Consider the following 19,802-nt stretch of genomic DNA (forward strand, 5'->3'; position numbering starts at 1 on the left):
CACAAGATTCTTTTCTTTTTTTAGGTTATTTTTTGAATTTTTTGAAGAATAAAAGACAAATATTTTTCAGAAATATTTAAAAATGGTAAATTAACAAAAAACTTGCCCTCTTGTGGAGCGAACACAGCCACAGGACAGGGAGAAACGCACAAACACAGGCACACAAGGGTCTTTTCTTTTTTTAGAATATTTTTTGATTTTTTGGAAGAATAAAAGAAAGATATTTTTCAGAAATATTTAAAAATGGAAAATTAACAAAATGCTCACCCTGTTGTGAAGCGTACACAGGAGTAGAGGAGTGCCTCTTTTCCGGGCACTCCAGAGGCGATGCCCAACAGGCTGAAAGGGGACCGGCAGGAAACGACTGGGGAAAGGGTGTATTAAAAAATATGTATGTAAAATAAGTTTCCTGACTATGAAATTATATATATATTGCAAAATAATTTTCCTGGCTATGCATTCATTTTTTGTGGAGGACCGAAGAGTTTACTTTGAAAAAATTACTGTGGTCAAAGCTGGCCTAAAAAAAAAAACTTGCCTAAAAGTCGCCATAAAAATCATCAATAAAAATAAGTGCTTCCATGAAAATGTGGAGGACCGAAGCGTTTACTTTGAAAAAATTACTATGGTCAAATCTGGCCTAAAAAAAAAACTTGCCTAAAAAATATTTTCCTAAAAAACTTGCCGAAAAGTCGCCATTAAAATCATCAATAAAAAGAAGTGGGGAAATGGTGTATGAAAGGGAGTTTGGGTGGGGGAAGCGTACACAGGAGTAGAGGAGTGCCTCTTTTCCGGGCACTCCAGAGGCGAAGCCCAACAGGCTGAAAGGGGACTGGCCGGGAATGACTGGGGAAAGGGTGTATGTATGAAAGGGAGTTGGGGGGGGGGGGGAAGCCTATGCACAGGAGTAGAGGAGAACGACTGGGGGAAAGGTGTATGAAAAATAATGTAAAGTAAGTTTCCTGACTATGAATTTATATATATATATATATATTGCAAAATAATTTTCCTGGCTATGCATTCATTTTTTTTGTAGGAAAGGGAGTTGGGGGGGGAGGGTTCCAGAGTAATTGCAGTGCTTGTATTTGGGATGGCAATTTGCATTGCATTGCATTGCATTGCATTGCATTGCATTGTAACACGGGATAAAGTACTGGCCTACACACAGCAGCCAAGAAGACATTTCAAACCAGAGAATTTGTACATTTTCCGAAACGGCAAGAGACGACTCACAGAACTGCCCTGCAAGAAATTGTGCTTGCGAAAAAAGAACTTGCCTACAGAAAGCAGCCAGGCAGACACAACCCTCTGGGTACCATACTACTAAAGCATTAGGATAACTAGTTTCTTAGGAGTACTCCTTTTTTTATAAACAAAAAGAAATTAGGAGGCCACCCAGGAATTTTACACATAAGGTGATGTGAGGCAATCAGAGTAATTCCGGATGACAGCGCACATAACACAGAACTTTGTAATGCATCGGAAGATGGGAAAGACGATTACAGATTTCAGAACTAACGATCACGTAGTGTTCCAGGAGGGAAGAGAAACGGAGATTGTAACACTTGCATCAGACATACAAAAAAGTAACAAAACAATTACAAAACTTGGAGTCATTCATTTGATTCTTCATTGATCCTCAAACTATTACAAAATGGCTCTATATTCGATTGTAAAATAATTTAAATACAAATCATTGACGAAATACAAAATTACCGAACGAAACTGGCCAAGCCTAAGTCTTTCAAGGAAACAGAAAGCAAAGTAAAATTGATTTTCAATAAGTGCTGGACCCCAAAGGGCCAATGTCCCTGCAGACAGCAGGTGTGTGTGTGCGGGCAGGGGCTGTGGGAAGCGGCTCCGGGAATGCCTGCCTGCTTGCCTGCAGTGAAAGCTAAATGGATTTTGGGATCGAGCTGGCAGTCCGCCACGAGGTGAGCTACCGCCTGTCCCAGCCCCTGCCTCTCGGCGCTCCCCCCATGCTCTTAAATGAGTGTCCCTGTGGTCCGAAGCGTTTACTTTGAAAAAACTTGCCTAAAAGTCGCCATTAAAATCATCAATAAAAAGAAGAGCTTCCATGAAAATTTGGAGGACCAAAGCGTTTACTTTGAAAAAAATAGTGTGGTCAAAGCTGGCCACTTGCATTAATCAAGAACGAAAGTCGGAGGTTTGAAGACAATCAGATACTGGAGGAAAGGTGTATGGGGAAAGGGTGTATGACAGGGAGTTAAGGGAGGTAAAGAGGAGGAGAAAGTGTGTATGAAAGGCCATGGCAAAGTCAAATTTCCATTTGAGCGAGCGAGAGGGACGGCAGAGAAAACGATGCCGACTAACGACCCACCACAGGAGGCCATGGGCAAGTCAATATGGGCCGCACGGGTTGGAACTACACAAATGAAATGCTTGCCCTGTAGCGGGGCAAAAACAGCCACAGGGCAAATGTGCAGCAGTGTTATCTTTTTTTTTGGAAATATTTTTTAATTTTTTTTTTAAGAATAAAAGAAGTATTTAGCAGGAAAAAATTTAAAAAAGAAAATCATCAAAATGCTTGCCGACAACAATTGTGCAAATGTGCAGTGAATTCCTTTTTTTTCAGTATTTTTTTTAAAGAATATAAGAAGTATGTGCAAATGTGCAGTGTTTTTCTTTTTTGGAAATATTTTTTAATTTTTTTTTTAGAATGGGGATGATCTACAAGGGCAATTTCCCGCATACAGCAGGCAATAGTTATTTTAGCGTACACTGGAGTAGAGGAGTGCCTCTTTTCCGGGCACTCCAGAGGCGAAGCCCAACAGGCAAAAAGGGGACCGGCAGGGAACTAGGGAAAGGGTGTATGAAAGGGACGCATCAGGGCAATATTCCCGCGTTCAGCAGGCAGTGGTAATGTAAGGCAACACAAAGCACAAAGCAAAGTAGTATGCATCAGGACAATGTTCCCGTGTTCAGCAGGCAGTGGTAATGTAAGGCAACACAAAGCACAAAGCAAAGTAGTCCGCATCAGGACAATGTTCCCGCGTTCAGCAGGCAGTGGTAATGTAAGACAACACAAAGCACAAAGTAGTACGCATCAGGGCAATGTTCCCGCGTTCAGCAGGCAGTGGTAATGTAAGGCAACACAAAACACAAAGTAGTACGCATCAGGACAATGTTCCCGCAACTAAGGTGATCTACGGCACGGAGCAAGGGTTGCTGTCGAAATCTATCTCCGGGAAGCCCAAAACTGGCAAGTTGGCCTTTAAGAAGACCAGCTTTTCCACTGCAAGGGGGTTGAGCGAGGTACGTTGGAGGGTGACGACATCTCCTGCCAGGCTGAAGACCCTCTCACTCTGCACGCTAGTTGGTGGGCAGCTGAGAAACTTGCGTGCTATGGTTGAGAGGTCAGGCCATGTATTGCTTCGGGAGGACCAGTACGTCAATGGATCGCTGTGTACAATCTCCTGAGGCTCATCAAAGTACCGATTGACAGAGAACTCTGCCGAGTCCATCTTTGCCGCCTGGGCCGACAAAGATGTTCCTTGCCCTGCCATCAAAACGATACTGTCGGTTATGAAATGCTCCGCTCTCCTCTTTTTCAGCTGCAGTGCTCTTCCTTCATCCCTGGTAGGTGGCAAGGTGGGACTAATGTTATCGGTGCTGCCGTAACCGCTGGTGTTTTGGGGAGTAACGGCAGAAGGAATTTGCTCTGAGCGTTCCCCCACCCTCCGAGAGTATTCTTCTCTCACGAGCGAGAGAAGTTCGGCCTTCCACTTTGGCAGTTCTTTGGGGCAGACAGAGTCCTTGATGCAAGGGTCGCAGAGTGCTGCCAAAACGTGAGTCTTACTCTCCGTCAATGGTAGAAGACGTTTACGGAGGGTCAAATTCAACTTTCTGACCACCTCCTGGGCCTGTGGAGTCAAGGGCCCAGCCATACACTGCAATGTACTTTGTCCACCCAGCGACTCCAAATGGCTCTTCAAACGCAAGATGACTGGGACCACATGGCTGAGTAGTGCTTTCTGTCCTGAAAGTTTTTCGGTGGCCAGTTTGAATGGTTCTAGGATCTCAACCAGCTGAGTGATGGTCATCCACTCCTGGTTGTTGGGGACCAGCTTGTTTATCGGAGCCGCAATTGACAGCGAGACAGCGTGGACTGCCCTCTGTTGCTCCACCATGCGCTCCAACATGATGTAGGTGGAGTTCCAGCAGGTGGGGACATCCTGCAGTAACCGGTGTTGTGGGAGGCACTCCAGGATTTGCCTGTCACGCAGCAGTTTTGCAGACTTAGAGCTACGGTGGAAGAAGCCCGCGATTCTGCGGCAACGCTCAATGAGTTGAGAGACGGCGGTGGCGCTGTTCTCATCGGGCCCCTTGAACCCATCTTTTACGCAGTTATGCAGCAAGTGCGCCATGCATGTTACGTTTGTGAAGCCGGCACTTTTGACTGCCCGGATCATGTTCCTTCCTGCGTCTGTGACCATGAATCCCGAGTTAGTACCACCGGAATGAGTATGCCGCATCCAGTCTCTCATCATCTCTCGCAAGTACTCAGAAATGGTGACGGACCTGTGATCCGTATCGATCACCTCAAGGGACAGGAGGGCCCAACGATGACCCGAGTCTAGGCAACCCTCCGTCTCCCACCAGTGAGCGGTCAGGGACAAATAGGAATGCCCTCCTCCCGTGCTCGTCCAGATGTCTGAGGTGAAATGTACATGGACGGGTTGTGACTTGTTCAACAGGGTTCTGAGACGTTGCTTGCATCCCTCGAACAAAGCGGGAATGACTGTTCGAGAGAAAGTTCTGCGACTTGGGATATTGTACCATGGTGCCAGGAGGTGAACAAATCGGCGGAAACCTTCCCGTTCCACCATATGGAAGGGCTGGTGGTCCAGAGCCATCGTCTCTCCCAGGCGACATGTTATTTCCTTCACTGATGGCGGCTTAAATCCAGATCTCACCCTTGTAACTTGCAGGCCCCAAGCATCGATGGTTTTCTGCATGGGGCCTGTTGGTGTGTTTGGAGTGCTCTGTGTACTGCTACATGTGCTGGTGACTTCAACTGCGTCCAACTTCACATTTGGGTGGTGTCTCTTTATGTGCATCCTTAGCCCTGTTGTGGCAAGATGCCTCATATCTTTTCCTCTGCTGACACTCACACCGCAATGCCTGCAAACTGCCAAAGTGGCCCTCTGATTATGGACATTGTAATGATCCCATAGGAGCGATCTCGGCCTACCCCTACTACGCACTTGAGATGTACTCATGCTCGTGTTTGGACTGTCGGTGTTTGTGGAAGGGATTGTTGGTTGTTTCTGTGGCTCGCCCTCCAGCACCATGCAGTCCTCTTGATCACTAATTTCTGTGGTGGAAGCAGATTCCATATTGTCTTCCTCCCATTCCTCAGACACGTCCGCCTCCTCACCCTCCTCATAACAAGTAGGATCAGAGGTACTTGGAAGGACATCCGGATCTGAACGTAGAGTCTTTCGAAATGATGAATAAGGAGGAGGTCCTGCCATCTCACAGCTGGTTGAAGCATCTGTGGGTGTTTCAATAACCATCTCGTCGGTTGAATGTTCCCTTCTTCTCAATATGTCCATCTTCAGTCCCCTGCCTTTCTTAGGTATTCGCGATAGCACTTGGCCCTTGCGACTATGTGGCAGTCATTAGGAAAAAAGTAATTATAAAATAATGAAATTAATGAATTAGTCTTACCTTTAAGGCTTTTCTGAGGCTGGAGGGAAGAATTCTGGTGGAAGGGAAACTAACAGATGGAACAGAATGGGACAAGGCAGGAGAAGCCATATCTTAAGTAAACAAATAGAAGGATGGCTATGTGCTAAATGCGGAAGGTCAGAGAATTGGCTCTAAAAGTAAATCGATAATTATTGATCCAAAAACTAGAACATCTGAAGATATGGTACAACAGCGCCATCTATCCTCCATCTGATGTAAATAGCAGGTAATTCAGTCCTATGAACAATCCTACATAAGTAAGAATATAGGAAAATAATGTGAAAGTAATTACAGAAGAATTAATAAGGGAAATGCTTGCTTTGAATAAGTTAAAGATACATATATGAAGATATATGGAGTCATATATGTGTGAAGAGATATATGAAGTTAGGATTCACTTTTATGTAATTCATCTAGGAACGTGGCTGATCAGCTGATGAAAGGGGAGCAGTGGAAATTATAGTATCTTGCCAACAAGTGTTCTTGGCCACGATTCTTCGAGGACAAACTGATATTGATTAGATTGTGTAAATGTCAAGAAAGTTATGCGCATGTGCGAACTAGGTAATTCTACCTATAAATACTGGATGCTTTTGGGGTAGTGCGGTGTGCCACATCAGCCATTTTGGGAAGCTGGAGCACCCTTACCCGGGTAAGATTAAAATTCTGTGAACTTGCAAAAGCTGTCTCTGTCTCTTCCTTCTTCGCTGATCTCCTGGATTCTTGGAAATTGGGGACCTTCCCGCTACAACTAGAAAAGCCGGGAAGGAAGCGTTTCATCACAATGGTTGGAACTACACAAATAATGAGCGAGCACTGTATTATATAGCACTTTGTGTTGGCAAAAGGAGCGCACTGGTTGGAACTACACAAATGAGCGAGCACTGTATAATAGCACTTTCTGTTGGCAAAAGGAGCGCACTGGTTGGAACTACACAAATAATGAGCGAGCACTGTATTATATAGCACTTTGTGTTGGCAAAAGGAGTGCACTGGTTGGAACTACACAAATGAGCGAGCATTGTATTATAGCACTTTCTGTTGGCAAAAGGAGCGCACTGGTTGGAACTACACAAATGATGAGCAAGCACTGTATTATGTAGCACTTTGTGTTGGCAAAAGGAGCGCACTGGTTGGAACTACACAAATGAGCGAGCACTGTATTATAGCACTTTCTGTTGGCAAAAGGAGTGCACTGGTTGGAACTACACAAATGAGCGAGCACTGTATTATAGCACTTTGTGTTGGCAAAAGGAGCGCACTGGTTGGAACTACACAAATGATGAGCAAGCACTGTGTTATGTAGCACTTTGTGTTGGCAAAAGGAGCGCACTGGTTGGAACTACACAAATGACAAACGCACACACAGTCACAGAAGGGGCTTTTCTTTTTTTAGAATATTTTTTGGTTTTTTTTAAGAATAAAAGAAAGGTATTTTTCAAAAATATTTAAAAATGGAAAATGAACAAAATGCTCTCCCTGCTGTGGAGCAAACAGCCACAAGACAGGGACAAACGAGAGCACACAGCCACAGAAGGGTCTTTTCTTTTTTTAGAATTTTTTTGGTTTTTTTAAGAATAAAAGAAAGGTATTTTTCAAAAATATTTAAAAATGGAAAATGAACAAAATGCTCTCCCTGCTGTAGAGCAAACACAGCCACAAGACAGGAACAAACGAGAGCACACAGCCACAGAAGGGTCTTTTCTTTTTTTAGAATATTTTTTGTTTTTTTTTAAGAATAAAAGGTATTTTTCAAAAATATTTAAAAATGAAAAATGAACAAAATGCTCTCCTTGCTGTAGAGCAAACACAGCCACAAGACAGGAACAAATGAGAGCACACAGCCACAGAAGAGTCTTTTCTTTTTTTAGAATATTTTTTGTTTTTTTTAAGAATAAAAGAAAGGTATTTTTCAAAAATAGTTAAAAATGGAAAATGAACAAAATGCTCTCCCTGCTGTAGAGCAAACACAGCCACAAGACAGGGACAAATGAGAGCACACAGCCACAGAAGGGTCTTTTCTTTTTTTTAGATTTTTTTTTAAGAATAAAAGAAAGGTATTTTTCAAAAATATTTAAAAATGGAAAATTAACAAATTAACAAAAACCGAAGGAAGGAATGAATCCAAGCAAGGAATGAATAATAAGCAAGGAATGAATCCAAGCAAGGAATGAATAATAAGCAAGGAATGAATCCAAGCTTAGCCAGCAACCAAGCCAACCCAATGCAAGCCGCCCTCCCGGACTTCCTGTCCTCTTCTCTTCTCCCTCGCCTCCGCAACAATGAGCAATGCGGCCACGCGGAGCCGCTTTTAAAGGGCTTGCCGGCCAATCACAATCAGCCACGGTGCACTGCTTGGGTGCTTGGGAGCGCCGGATTGGCTCCCAGGGCACCAGCATCCTCCATCCCATTTCCGAAACGGGCAGAAGCTCGTTAAAAGTATGGGGGATGCCGTTTCGTTATTTTAAAACCCTTCCGGGTTTGAAAATATGTTTTGTATTCATTTTGTAATTGTTAAATATAACGAATATTTAACGAATTACAAAATTAACGAACGAAACCGCCCAGGCCTACTGGAGTCTCCCCAAATGACAACTTTGTCACATATAGACAAATTGCATTCATTTGACAGTGTGTGGCGCAGTGGGTTAAAGCACTGAACTGCTGAGCTTGTTGATCGAAAGGTCGCAGGTTCGATTCCGGGGAGCGGCGTGCACTTCCGCTGTCAGCCCTAGCTTCTGCCAACCTAGCAGTTCGAAAACATGCAAATGTGAGTAGATCAATAGGTACTGCTCCGGCGGGAAGGTAACGGCGCTCCATGTAGTCATGCTGGCCACATGACCTTGGAGGTGTCTATGGACAATGCTGGCTCTTCGGCTTAGAAATGGAGATGAGCAACACACCCCAGAGTCAAACATGACTGGACTTAATGTCAGGGGACTACCTTTACCTTTTTTATGCACTCTTTAGACATGTTCCTTCCAGCCTTTGCTTTCCCCAGACTCCCCTTTTGAAAGACCCCTCTCACCTGCTGGCTTACTATGGGATGGAGCAGAGGTGGGAGAGAGAGAAAAAAGCCCCACTCCACATCCTTGCATCTGGCATTCATTGACAGAAAGAAATCCCAGGAATAGAGACCTGTTGGTGAAGTCGGCGATATGGCTTTCCCTTTCTTTCTTTAGAATCATACAGTTGGAAAAGACCTCGTGGGTCTTCCAGTTCAACCCGCTGCCAAGAAGCAGGAAAATTGCATTCAAAGCATCCATGATAGATGGCCATCTGTTTAAAAGCTTCCAAAGAAGGAGCCTCCACACTCCGAGGCAGAGAGTTCCACCGCTGAACAGCTCTCATAGTCAGAAAGTTCTTCCTAATGTTCAGATGGAATCTCCTTTCTTATAGTTTGAAGCCAGTGTTCCAAGTCCTAGTCTCCAGGGAAGCAGAAAACAAGCTTGCTCCCTCCTCCCTATGACTTTCTCTAACATATTTATACATGGCTATCATGTCTCCTTTCAGCCTTCTCTTCTTCAGACTAAAAATCCCCAGCTCTTTAAGCCACTTCTCATAGGGTATGTTCTCCAGATTGATTATTTTAGTTGCCCTCCTCTGGACACATTCCAGCTTATCAAAATCTCCCTTCAATTGTGGTGCCCAGAATTGGACACAGTATTCCAGATGTGGTCTAACCAAGGCAGAATAGAGAGATAGCATGACATCCCTGGATCTAGATACTATACTCCTATTGCTGCAGTCTAAAATCCCATTGGCTTTGCCGCTGCATCACATTGTTGGCTCATGTTTAACTTGTTGTCCAAGATCTTTTTCACACGTACTGTGAGCCAAGCATCCCCCATTCTGTATCTTTGCATTTCATTTTTTCTACCTAAGTGGAGTATCTTGCATTTGTCACTGTTGAACTTCATTTTGTTACTTTGGCCCATCTCTCTAATCTGTTAAGATGGTTTTGAATTCTGCTTCTGTCTTCTGGAGTATTGGCTATCTTTCCCGATTTGGTGTTGCCTGCAAACTTGATGATCATGCCTTCTAACCCTTTATCTAAGTCATTAATGTTGAACAGAACCAGTCCCAGGACAGAACCCTACTTATGGCACTCCACTCATCACTTCTTTCCAGCATGAAGAGGAAGAATTGGGGAGAAACACCCTTTGGGATTGTTCGCTTAACCAATTACTGATTCACCTCATCATAGTTTTGCCTAGCCCACATTTGACTAATTTGTTTGCCAGAAGGTCATGGGGGACCATGTCAAAGGCCTTAATGAAGTCCATATATGTTACATCCACAGCATTACCTGCATCTAACCAACTTGTAACTATCGAAAAAAAGAGATCAGATTAGTCTGGCATGACTTTTTTTTTTTTGATAAATCCATATTGACTAATAGCGATGACCACATTTGTTTCCAAGTGTTTGCAGACCACTTTCTTAACAATCTTTTCCAGAATCTTGCCTGGTATCGACATGAGGCTGATTGGACGGTGTAACAAAAGGGAAGCCACCAGTTTGTAAAGAAGCATGTACCTATGTGCAGTCCTCTGCCAACACTTTAATATCTGATTTGCTCTGTGTGTTGTAAAACAGAAGCTTCTTTTCTTTGAATCACAACTTGAGTCTCTCTTGTATGAAACAAAGTATCAACATTTATTCAAACACTCCAGGCTCCAAACGATTGTGGTTACAATTGATATTTTTGTTGCAAACTTGAGTTACAGTCATGTATAATATACTTGGTGCACTTTCCTGACAGAATTTATATTGTAACTTAAACCACACTGGCTATAACTTATTCTCTGATTCCCCACTGTCTCTCTCTCTCAGACAGGGTTAACTTCTTCTCTTCACACACAGATTCCTAACTGTTCTCAAACAGCTTTTCCTTAACTAACTTCACAAGCAGCCATTCTTAACTAAATCTCTAACAGAGATTCCTCACTGTCTTCCTCAGACAGTGTTTCTTAACTTCTTCTTTTAGGCAGAGATTCCCAACTCTCCTTTTCTATAACAGGAAGTCCTAACTACTTCAATAACAGAAGTTCCTGACTTCTTTTCTCACACAGAGATCCCTAACACATTTTCTTAACTGCTCATTTCTCAAACTCTGCTCCCCACTGTCATTTTCTAAAACTCTCCACTCAAACTGCCTCTTTTTAACTCCACCCCTTTAGAATGTTCAGATCTCTTCCCAACTGTCTGCACTAATCTGCATAGGAACAATCGGCCTCCATATGCAAATTAACCTTGTCTCTACTGTTGCTACCCTGTTTGTGCCAATTCTGCCACCTCGCAACATAGAGCTATACATCCAAAAATTTACCATAGAGTAACAAATTCGCTACAGACGGTAATTGTTTGGGTCATTCTTTTTTCCCTTTTTTGAAGATTGGGACCACATTTGTCCTCCTCCAGTTTGCTGGGACTTCTCCTGTTCTCCAGAAACTCTCCAAGATGATTGCCAATAGTTCAGAGATGACTTCCACTAGTTCCCTCAATACTCTTGGGTTTAGTGGATCTAACCCTGGGGACTTGAACTCATTTAGAGAGGCCAGGTGTTCCTAGATGACTTTTCCCCCCAGTTTGCTGTCAGATGTCCTCTAATCCCTCATCCACTCCATCTTGCTGAGGTTGAAGATGACTCTCTTTTTGTGAGAAGACCAAGGCAAAGAAGGCACTAAGTTGTTCTGCCGTTTCCCTATCCCCTGTCAGCATTGCCCCATTTTCTCCTTGAAAAGGCCCCATCGCCTCCTTGTTCTTCCTTTTTCTAGTGATGTAAGAAAATAAGCCTTTTTATTGTTTTTAATGTCCCTGGCAAGCCTAAGCTCTTTTTGTGCTTTAGCCTTGTGAGCTATTTCCCTAAAGGAGTTGGCTATTTGTTTGAATTCTTCTTTGGTGATTTGTCCCTTTTTCCACTTCTTGTGCATGTCTCTTTTGAGTCTTAGTACAGTTAGAAGTTCTTTGGACATCCATTCTGGCTTCTTTACACTTGTCCTATTTTTTTCTTTGTTGGCACTGTTTGCGATTGCGCTTTGATTTTTTCTATCTTGAAAAATTCCCATCCATTCATAACTCCCTTGTTTTTTAGTATCTTTGTCCATGGAATTCTGTTCAATATTTCCTTTATTTTTTGGAAGTCAGCTCTCCTAAAGTTTGAAATGCAGGTTTAACTTGTCTTAGTTTTGCCCTTCCTTCGTACCTCATATTGCAGGAGCACATGGTCACTTGCCCCTAAGGATCTGACCACTTGGACAGCATCGATCAGGTCCTTCATGTTTGTTAGGATGAGATCGAGAGTAGCCAATTCCCTTGTTGCCTCTTCTCTGTTCTGGGCCATAAAATTGTCCTCAAGGCTAGCGAGGAATTTGTTGGATGTTGTACTATTGCCCGAGTTTGTTTTTCAGCAAATATCGGGAAAGTTGAAATCGCCGATGACTACTATATCTCTTCTTTATGCATGTTTGGTCAACTGTTGGCAGAAGGCTTCATCAAGTTCCCCATCCTGGCTTGGAGGTTTGTTGTAGACTCCTACAATGAGATCTTTTGAGTCCCAGTATGAAAAGTATGCCTAGCAGTATCATTAGTTTCTACATGAATCAACATAAGGGGGGGGGGGGGGTAATGGGGCTTGAGGAGCCTGGTGAGTTTCTGAGTGACATAGTGTATTTTTGCCCCCAGGAGGCAGCATATTTCTCTAGCCATCTCTTTGGTCTGTAAATGATGGCTTCCGTTCCTCTAAGGAGGGAGTCACCTTCTACCAAGATCTTCTTCCTTTCCTTCCTTATCTTGATTTCTCACATCAAGGGAGGAGGCGAAAATATTTTACCAGGCACTCCTGATGGCAACTCCCATGACTCCCAACTCCTTGCTAACTACAGTCCCCATCAGCCCTGACCAAAGCAGTGGATCATGGGGGTTAGTCCTAACATCTCCATAGGCTACTGGTTTACTGCTGAATGGTTGTGTCTTTCTTTCAATTATAGTATTCAAGGTGTGATATCAGTAGAAATCTATGTCCACAGTAATCACAAACCACAAACGAGAGAGAACAAAAGAGAGAGAAAAACAATGAAATCGCGAGGGTGCTCACCAATGCTTCCTCTTCATCCTGGAAAGAAGTGACGAGCTGAATGCCACAGGGTTCCATCCTGGGCCCGGTCCTGTTCAACGTCTTTATTAATGACTTAGATGAAGGGCTAGAAGGAATGATCATCAAGTTTGCAGATGACAAGAAATTGGGAGGGATAGCCAATACTCCAGAGGACAGGAGCAGGATTCAATACGATCTTGACAGATTAGAGAGATGGGCCAAAACTAACAAAATGATGTTCAAGAGTGACAAATGCAAGATACTTAGGCAGAAAAAACAAAATGCAAAGATTCAGAATAGGGGACAATACGTGGCTCGAGAGCAGTACGTGTGAAAAAGATCTTAGAGTCCTTGTGGACAACAAGTTAAACATGAGCCAACAATGTATCCCAACAGCTCCCAAATGATAAGGTTTATATTCCTCAAGCCTCTCCAGTGGTCTGTTGATCATGGGAGTTCTCTGTACCAAGTTTGAATCCATTCCATAGTTGCATGAGTTCAGAATGCTTTTTGGTAGAAGGGAGCTATATATCCCAGCAAGACCAAAATGACAAGGTCTATGTTCCCCAAGGCTCTCCAATATTCTGTTGATCATGGGAGTTCTCTGTGCCAAGTTTGAGTCCATTCCATGGTTGCATAAGTTCAGAATGCTTTTGTTTGGGAGGGAAATATCTATCCCACCAGCTACAATATGCCAAGGTCTATGTTCCCCAATCCTCTCCAGTATTTTCTGTTGATCATGGGAGTTCTCTGTGCCAAGTTTGAGTCCATTCCATGGTTGCATGAGTTCAGAACTTTTGGATAGGAGGTAAATATATATGCCAGCAGCTCCCAAATGCCAAGGCCTATCTTCCCCAATCCTCTCCAGTATTTTCTTTTGATGATTGGAGTTCTCTGTGCCACATTTGTGTCCATTCCTTTGTTGCATGAGTTTAGAATTCTTTTGTATGGGAGGGAATTTTATATCTTACACACTCCTAAATGCCAAGGTGTATGTTCCCGAAGCCTCTCCAGTATTTTCTGTTGTTCATGGGAGTTCTCTGTGCCAAGTCTGAGTCCATTCCATGGTTGCATGAGTTCAGAAAGCTTTTGGATATGAGGGAGCTATCTAGCTCAGCAACTCCCAAATGATAAGGTCTATGTTCCTGAAGCCTCTCCAGTGCTCTGTTGATCATGGGAGTTCTCTGTGCCAAGTTTCAGTCCCTTCTATAGTTGCATGAGTTCAGAATGCTTTTGGATGGGAGGGAACTATATATTCCAGCAGTTCCCAAATGCCAAGGTCTATGTTCCCCAAGCTTCTCTAGTATTCTGTTGATCATGGGAGTTCTCTGTACCAAGTTTGAGTCCATTCCATTGTTTCATGAGTTCAGAATGCTTATGGGTATGACGGAAATATATATGCCAGCAGCTCCAAACCGCCAAGGTCTATGTTCCTCAATTCTCTCCAGTATATTCCGTTAATAATGGGAGTTCTCTGTGCTAAGTCTGTCCATTCCATGGTTACATGAGTTCAGAATGCTTTTGGATGGGGGGGGGGGGGGACTATATATCCTAACAGCTCCAAAATGCTAATGTGTATGTTCCCCAAACCTCTTCAGTATTGTTTGTTTATAATGGGAGTCCTCTGTGTCAAGTGTGAGTCCATTCATAGTTTCATGAATTCAGAATGCATTTGGATGGGAAGAACTATATATCCCAGTAGTTCCGAAATGCCAATGACTATGTTCCTCAAGGCTCCCCAATATTCTGTTGATCATGGGAGTTCTCGGTGCCAAGTTTGAGTCCATTCCATGGTTGCATGAGTTCAGAATGCTTTTGGATGGGAGGGAGGTATCTATCCCAACAGCTCCCAAATGATAAGGTTTATATTCCTCAAGCCTATTCAGTGGTCTGTTGATCATGGGAGTTCTCTGTGCCCAGTTTGAATCAATTCCACAGTTGAATGAGTTCAGAATTTCTGGATGGGTGGGAACTATATAACCCAGCAGCTCCCAAATGCCAACATCTATGTTCCCCAAGCCTCTCCAGTGTTTTCTGTTGATCACAGGAGTTCTCCCTGCCAAGTTTGAGTACATTCCATGGTTGCATGAGTTCAGAATGCATTAGGGTAGGAGGGCCATATATATATGCCAGCAGCTCCAAAATGCAAAGGTCTATGTTCCCCACTCTTTTCCAGTCATTTCTGTTGATTATGGGTGTTCTATGTGCCAAGTTTGAGTCCATTCCACGGTTCAATGAATTCAGAATTTTTGGATGGGTTGGTACTATATATCCCAGCAGCTCCCAAACGCCAAGGTTTATGTTCCCCAAACCTCTCCAGTATTTTCTGTTGACCATAGGAGTTCTCTGTGCCAAGTCTGAATCCATTCCATGGTTGCATTAGTTCAGAAAGCTTTTGGATGGGAGGGAGGTATCTATCCCAACAGCTCCCAAATGAAAAGGTCTATGTTCCTCAAGCCTCTCCAGAGCTCTGTTGATCATGGGAGTTCTCTGTACTAAGTTTGAGTCCATTCCATGGTTGCATTAGTTCAGAATGCTTTTTGATGGGAGGGAGGTATCTATCCCAACAGCCAAGTTCTATGTTCACCAATACTCTCCAGTAATTTCAGTTGATCACAGGAGGTCTCTGTGCCAAGTTGCATTAGTTCAGAATTCTTTTTGGTAGAAGGGAACTATTTATCCCAGCAACTCCAAAATGCCAAAGTTTGTTGATCATGGGAGTTCTTTGTGCCAAGTTTGAGTCCATTCCATGGTTGCATGAGTTCAGAATGCTTTTGGATTGGAGGGAACTATATATCCCTAAAAGCTAAGGTCTATGTTCTCCAAGTATTTTTTGTTGATCATGGGAATTCTCTGTGTCAAGTTTGAGTCTATTACATGGTTGCATGTGTTCAGAATTTTTAGATGGAAGGAAAATATGTATCTCAGCAGCTCCGAAATCCCAAGGTCTATGTTCCCCAAACCACTCCAGTGTTTCCTGTTCGCCATGGGAGTTCTCTGTGCCAAGTTTGAATCCATTCCATGGTTGCATGACTTCAGAATGCTTTTGGATGGGATCTATATATCCCAGCAACTCCCAAATGTCAGGAAAACTCTCCAGTAATTTCTATCGATTATGGGAGTTCTGTAAGCCTAGCTTCTTCAATTTCATTTTTGTTGGAGTTCAGAATGCTCTCCAATGGCAGAGGAACTTTAAATCCCAGCAACTGAAACTCCCAAATGTAAAGATCCATTTTCCCCAAACTCCACCATTATTCAAATTTGGCCATATTGAGTATTCATGTCAAGTTTGGTCTGGAGCCATAGTCATTTGGGTTCAAAGTGTTTTCCAGATGTAAATCACTGTCAATTCCTCTCAAACTCCTCCAGTATTTTCTGTTGGTTAAGGGAGTTCTGTCAAGTTTGGTCCAGGTCTGTGGAATTCAGAGCTGAATTCGTTGAAGCTACTGCAAATCCCATCATCCGTTGTCAATTTGTAACAATGAAAATACATCCTGCATATTAGATATTTGCATTAGAATTCATAAGAATAATAGAATCATAGAATTATAGAGTTGGAAGAGACCTCATGGGCCATCCAGTCCAACCCCCTGCCAAAAAGCAGGAATATTGCATTCAAATCACCCCTGACAGATGGCCATCTAACCTCTGTTTAAAAGCTTCCAAAGAAGGAACCTCCATCACACTCCAGGGCAGAGTTCCACTGCTGAACGGCTCTCACAGTCAGGAAGTTCTTCCTTATGTTCAGATGAAATCTCCTTTCTTGTAGTTTGAAGCCATTGTTCTGCGTCCTTGTCTCCAGGAAAAAAGAAAATAAGCTTGCTCCCTCCTCCCTGTGATTCCTCTCACATATTTATACACGGCTATCATAACTCCTCTCAGCCTTCTCTTCTTCAGGCTAAACATGGTATTACTTGTAGTCACCTACAGATGTGAGAGTTAGACCTTAGGGAAGGCTGAGCGAAGGAAGATCGATGCTTTTGAGCTGTGGTGTTGGAGGAAAGTTCTGAGAGTGCCTTGGACTGCGAGAAGATCAACGATCGGTCATTAGATGAGTGTTGCAGAGGTCTTGGGAAGGGAGTGGAGGTACTTGAAGTCTCATCATCCATGGTCTGTCCTCCTCCAAACTGCACCAGGGTGTAGAGTGGGTCATTGGGGCTCTGTGTGCCAAGTTTGGTGTTGATTAGTCATTGGCGAGGGTCTCAGTGTTCTCAGAAAGTGAGTGAGGTTACTGCAAGTCCCATCATCAATCTCCATTTTTTCCAAATGGCACCAGGACGTAAAGTGGGTCATGAGAGGTCTATGTGCCAAGTTTGGTCTTGATCAGTCATTGCATGAGGTTTGCAAAGGTCTCAGATTGTGAGTGAAGGTACTGGAAGTCACAACATCCATCGTCCGTCCTCCTCCAAAACTGCAGCAGGATGTAGAGTGGGTCATGGGGGCTCTGTGTGCCAAGTTTGGTCTTGATTGGACATTAGGTGAGGGTTGCAGCAGTCTTGGGGAGTGGAGGTACTTGAAGTCCCATCATCCATGGTCTGTCCTCCTCGAAAGTGCACCCGGATGTAGAGTGGGTCATGGGGACTCTGTGTGCCAAATTCGGTCTTGATCAGTCAGTGGTCTCAGGAAGTGACTGCAAGTCCCATCATCCATTGACAAAATTTTCCTAACCGCACCAGGATGTAGAGTGGGTCATGCGGACTCTCTGTGTAAATTGTGGTCCTGATCCATCATTGTTGGCAGTTGTAATGGTCTTAGGAAGGGAGTGCAGGTATTGCAAGTCCCATAGTCCATGGTGCATCCTCCTCCAAACTGCACCAGGATGTAGAGTGCATCATGGAGACTCAGTGTGCCAAGTTTGGTCTTTATCGGTAATTGAATGAGGGTTACAGTGGTCTCAGGAATTGAGCAAAGGTACTGCAAGTCCCATAATCCATGGTCCATCACCGGCCAAACCACACCAGGACATAAGGTGGGTCATGAGAGGTCTATGTGCCAAGTTTGGTCCTGATCAGTCATTGGATGAGGTTAACAGCGGTCTCAGAATGTGAGTGATGGTACTGCAAGTCCCATCATCCATGGTTGCAGTAGGATGTCGAGTGGGTCTTGCAGACTCTGTGTGCCAAGTGTGGTCTGTATTGGTAATTTTCTGACTCAGCCCCCTCTGGCTTTTCCTTTCCTCTCTTTGTCATCTCGGAATCTTGGAATTGAGGCTGGCCAATCAGAGACCATATGCAAATTTCCTTCTCATGTCCCCGTTTCTGTCATGAACTCTTTTCTCCACCAGGGGTTCCTCTTGAAGCTGGCCAATCAGAGACCATATGCAAATAGCACCGCTGCCCAGCCAATCAGAATCTTTGAACTTTCAGGCTGGCCAATCAAAATGCTGGCACATACACCGCCACACTTTTGTCCTCTGCATACAAGTTTTGACTTTTATTATATGTATAGATAGATATATAGATATATATAGATGATATATGTATATAGATATGTATATAGACTCAAAGGATCACCTACCAATCCCCCTAGATGCCATGGGTTTACTGGGCAATTAATCCTCAAATGGTAGCCAGATTTGCACTGCAGAAGAGGCAGACCTTCTTTTATTTATCCCTGTCTCCACACAAAGGAAAACGCTTGGGAGGTAAATCCCATGAGTTTTCCTTTGAGTGGAGGCTGGGACCATTTGCGTGTTCGTGACCTTAAGAAGCAAGATGTGTAATACCTGCCTTGGTTTCAGATCACGGCTGAAGAGTTCAACTAGTACAGCGGCGTCAGAGCCTCCATTGACAGCGATGACTACTTTGTGGAGATGATGAAAGTGGCTTGAAAACTGTACTATGGACACTCAAGCTACTGCATCCCTGAAAGTAGAACAAGTTAGCTTCGCATGGATTGCCTCTTCGGCTGTGTTTTTACTTGCGTATGGTCGGGCTTTCTCCCATTTTTCTATTATGCCTAAATAAAGCAAAGATTACTACAGATGCAAAGATTACTGCAGATGCAGACTGTGGCCAGGAAATCAGAAGGCGATTACTTCTTGGGAGGAGAGCAATGTCCAATCTTGATAAAATAGTAAAGAGTAGAGACATTACACTGGCAACAAAGATCCGCATAGTCAAAGCCATAGAATCATAGAATCAAAGAGTTGGAAGAGACCTCATGGGCCATTCAGTCCAACCCCCTGCCAAAAAGCAGGAATATTGCATTCAAATCACCCCTGACAAATGGCCATCCAGCCTCTGCTTAAAAGCTTCCAAAGAAGGAGCCTCCACCACACTCCGGGGCAGAGAGTTCCACTGCTGAACGGCTCTCACAGTCAGGAAGTTCTTCCTAATGTTCAGATGGAATCTCCTCTCTTGTAGTTTGAAGCCATTGTTCCGCGTCCTAGTCTCCAAGGAAGCAGAAAACAAGCTTGCTCCCTCCTCCCTGTGGCTTCCTCTCACATATTTATACATGGCTATCATATCTCCTCTCAGCCTTCTCCTCTTCAGGCTAAACATGGTATTCCTTGTAGTCACCTACGGATGTGAGAGCTAGACCTTAGGGAAGGCTGAGTGAAGGAAGATCGATGCTTTTGAGCTGTGGTGTTGGAGGAAAGTTCTGAGAGTGCCTTGGACTGCGAGAAGATCCAACCAGTCCATCCTCCAGGAAATAAAGCCCGATTGCTCAGTGGAGGGAAGGATACTAGAGACAAAGTTGAAGTACTTTGGCCACATCATGAGGAGACAGCAAAGCCTGGAGAAGACAATTATGCTGGGGAAAGTGGAAGGTCAAAGGAAGAGGAGCCGACCAAGGGCAAAATGGATGGATGGCATCCTTGAAGTGACTGGACTGACCTTGGAGGAGCTGGGGGTGGTGACGGCCGACAGGGAGCTCTGGCGTGGGCTGGTCCGTGCGGTCACGAAGAGTCGGAGATGACTGAACGAATGAACAACAACAAATTTTAGTTGTTGGCTTGATTTCTTGTTTGAACTAATGGGAGGTC

The 19,802-nt window shown here is 43.8% G+C and overlaps 1 long non-coding RNA gene across 1 annotated transcript in view; it reads left to right on the forward strand.

Annotated features, from left to right (window-relative positions):
• LOC137095729 (uncharacterized) overlaps positions 1-18,804 on the forward strand; it is a 45,476-nt gene extending 26,672 nt beyond the window's left edge. The window contains exon 2 of the long non-coding RNA XR_010908891.1: positions 18,555-18,804. This is a non-coding gene — a long non-coding RNA (uncharacterized lncRNA). The remainder of the gene's footprint in view (positions 1-18,554) is intronic.
• Positions 18,805-19,802: the final 998 nt, after the last annotated feature.

This window comes from Anolis sagrei, chromosome Y, assembly GCF_037176765.1.
Source record: "Anolis sagrei isolate rAnoSag1 chromosome Y, rAnoSag1.mat, whole genome shotgun sequence".
Lineage (NCBI taxonomy): Eukaryota > Metazoa > Chordata > Lepidosauria > Squamata > Dactyloidae > Anolis > Anolis sagrei.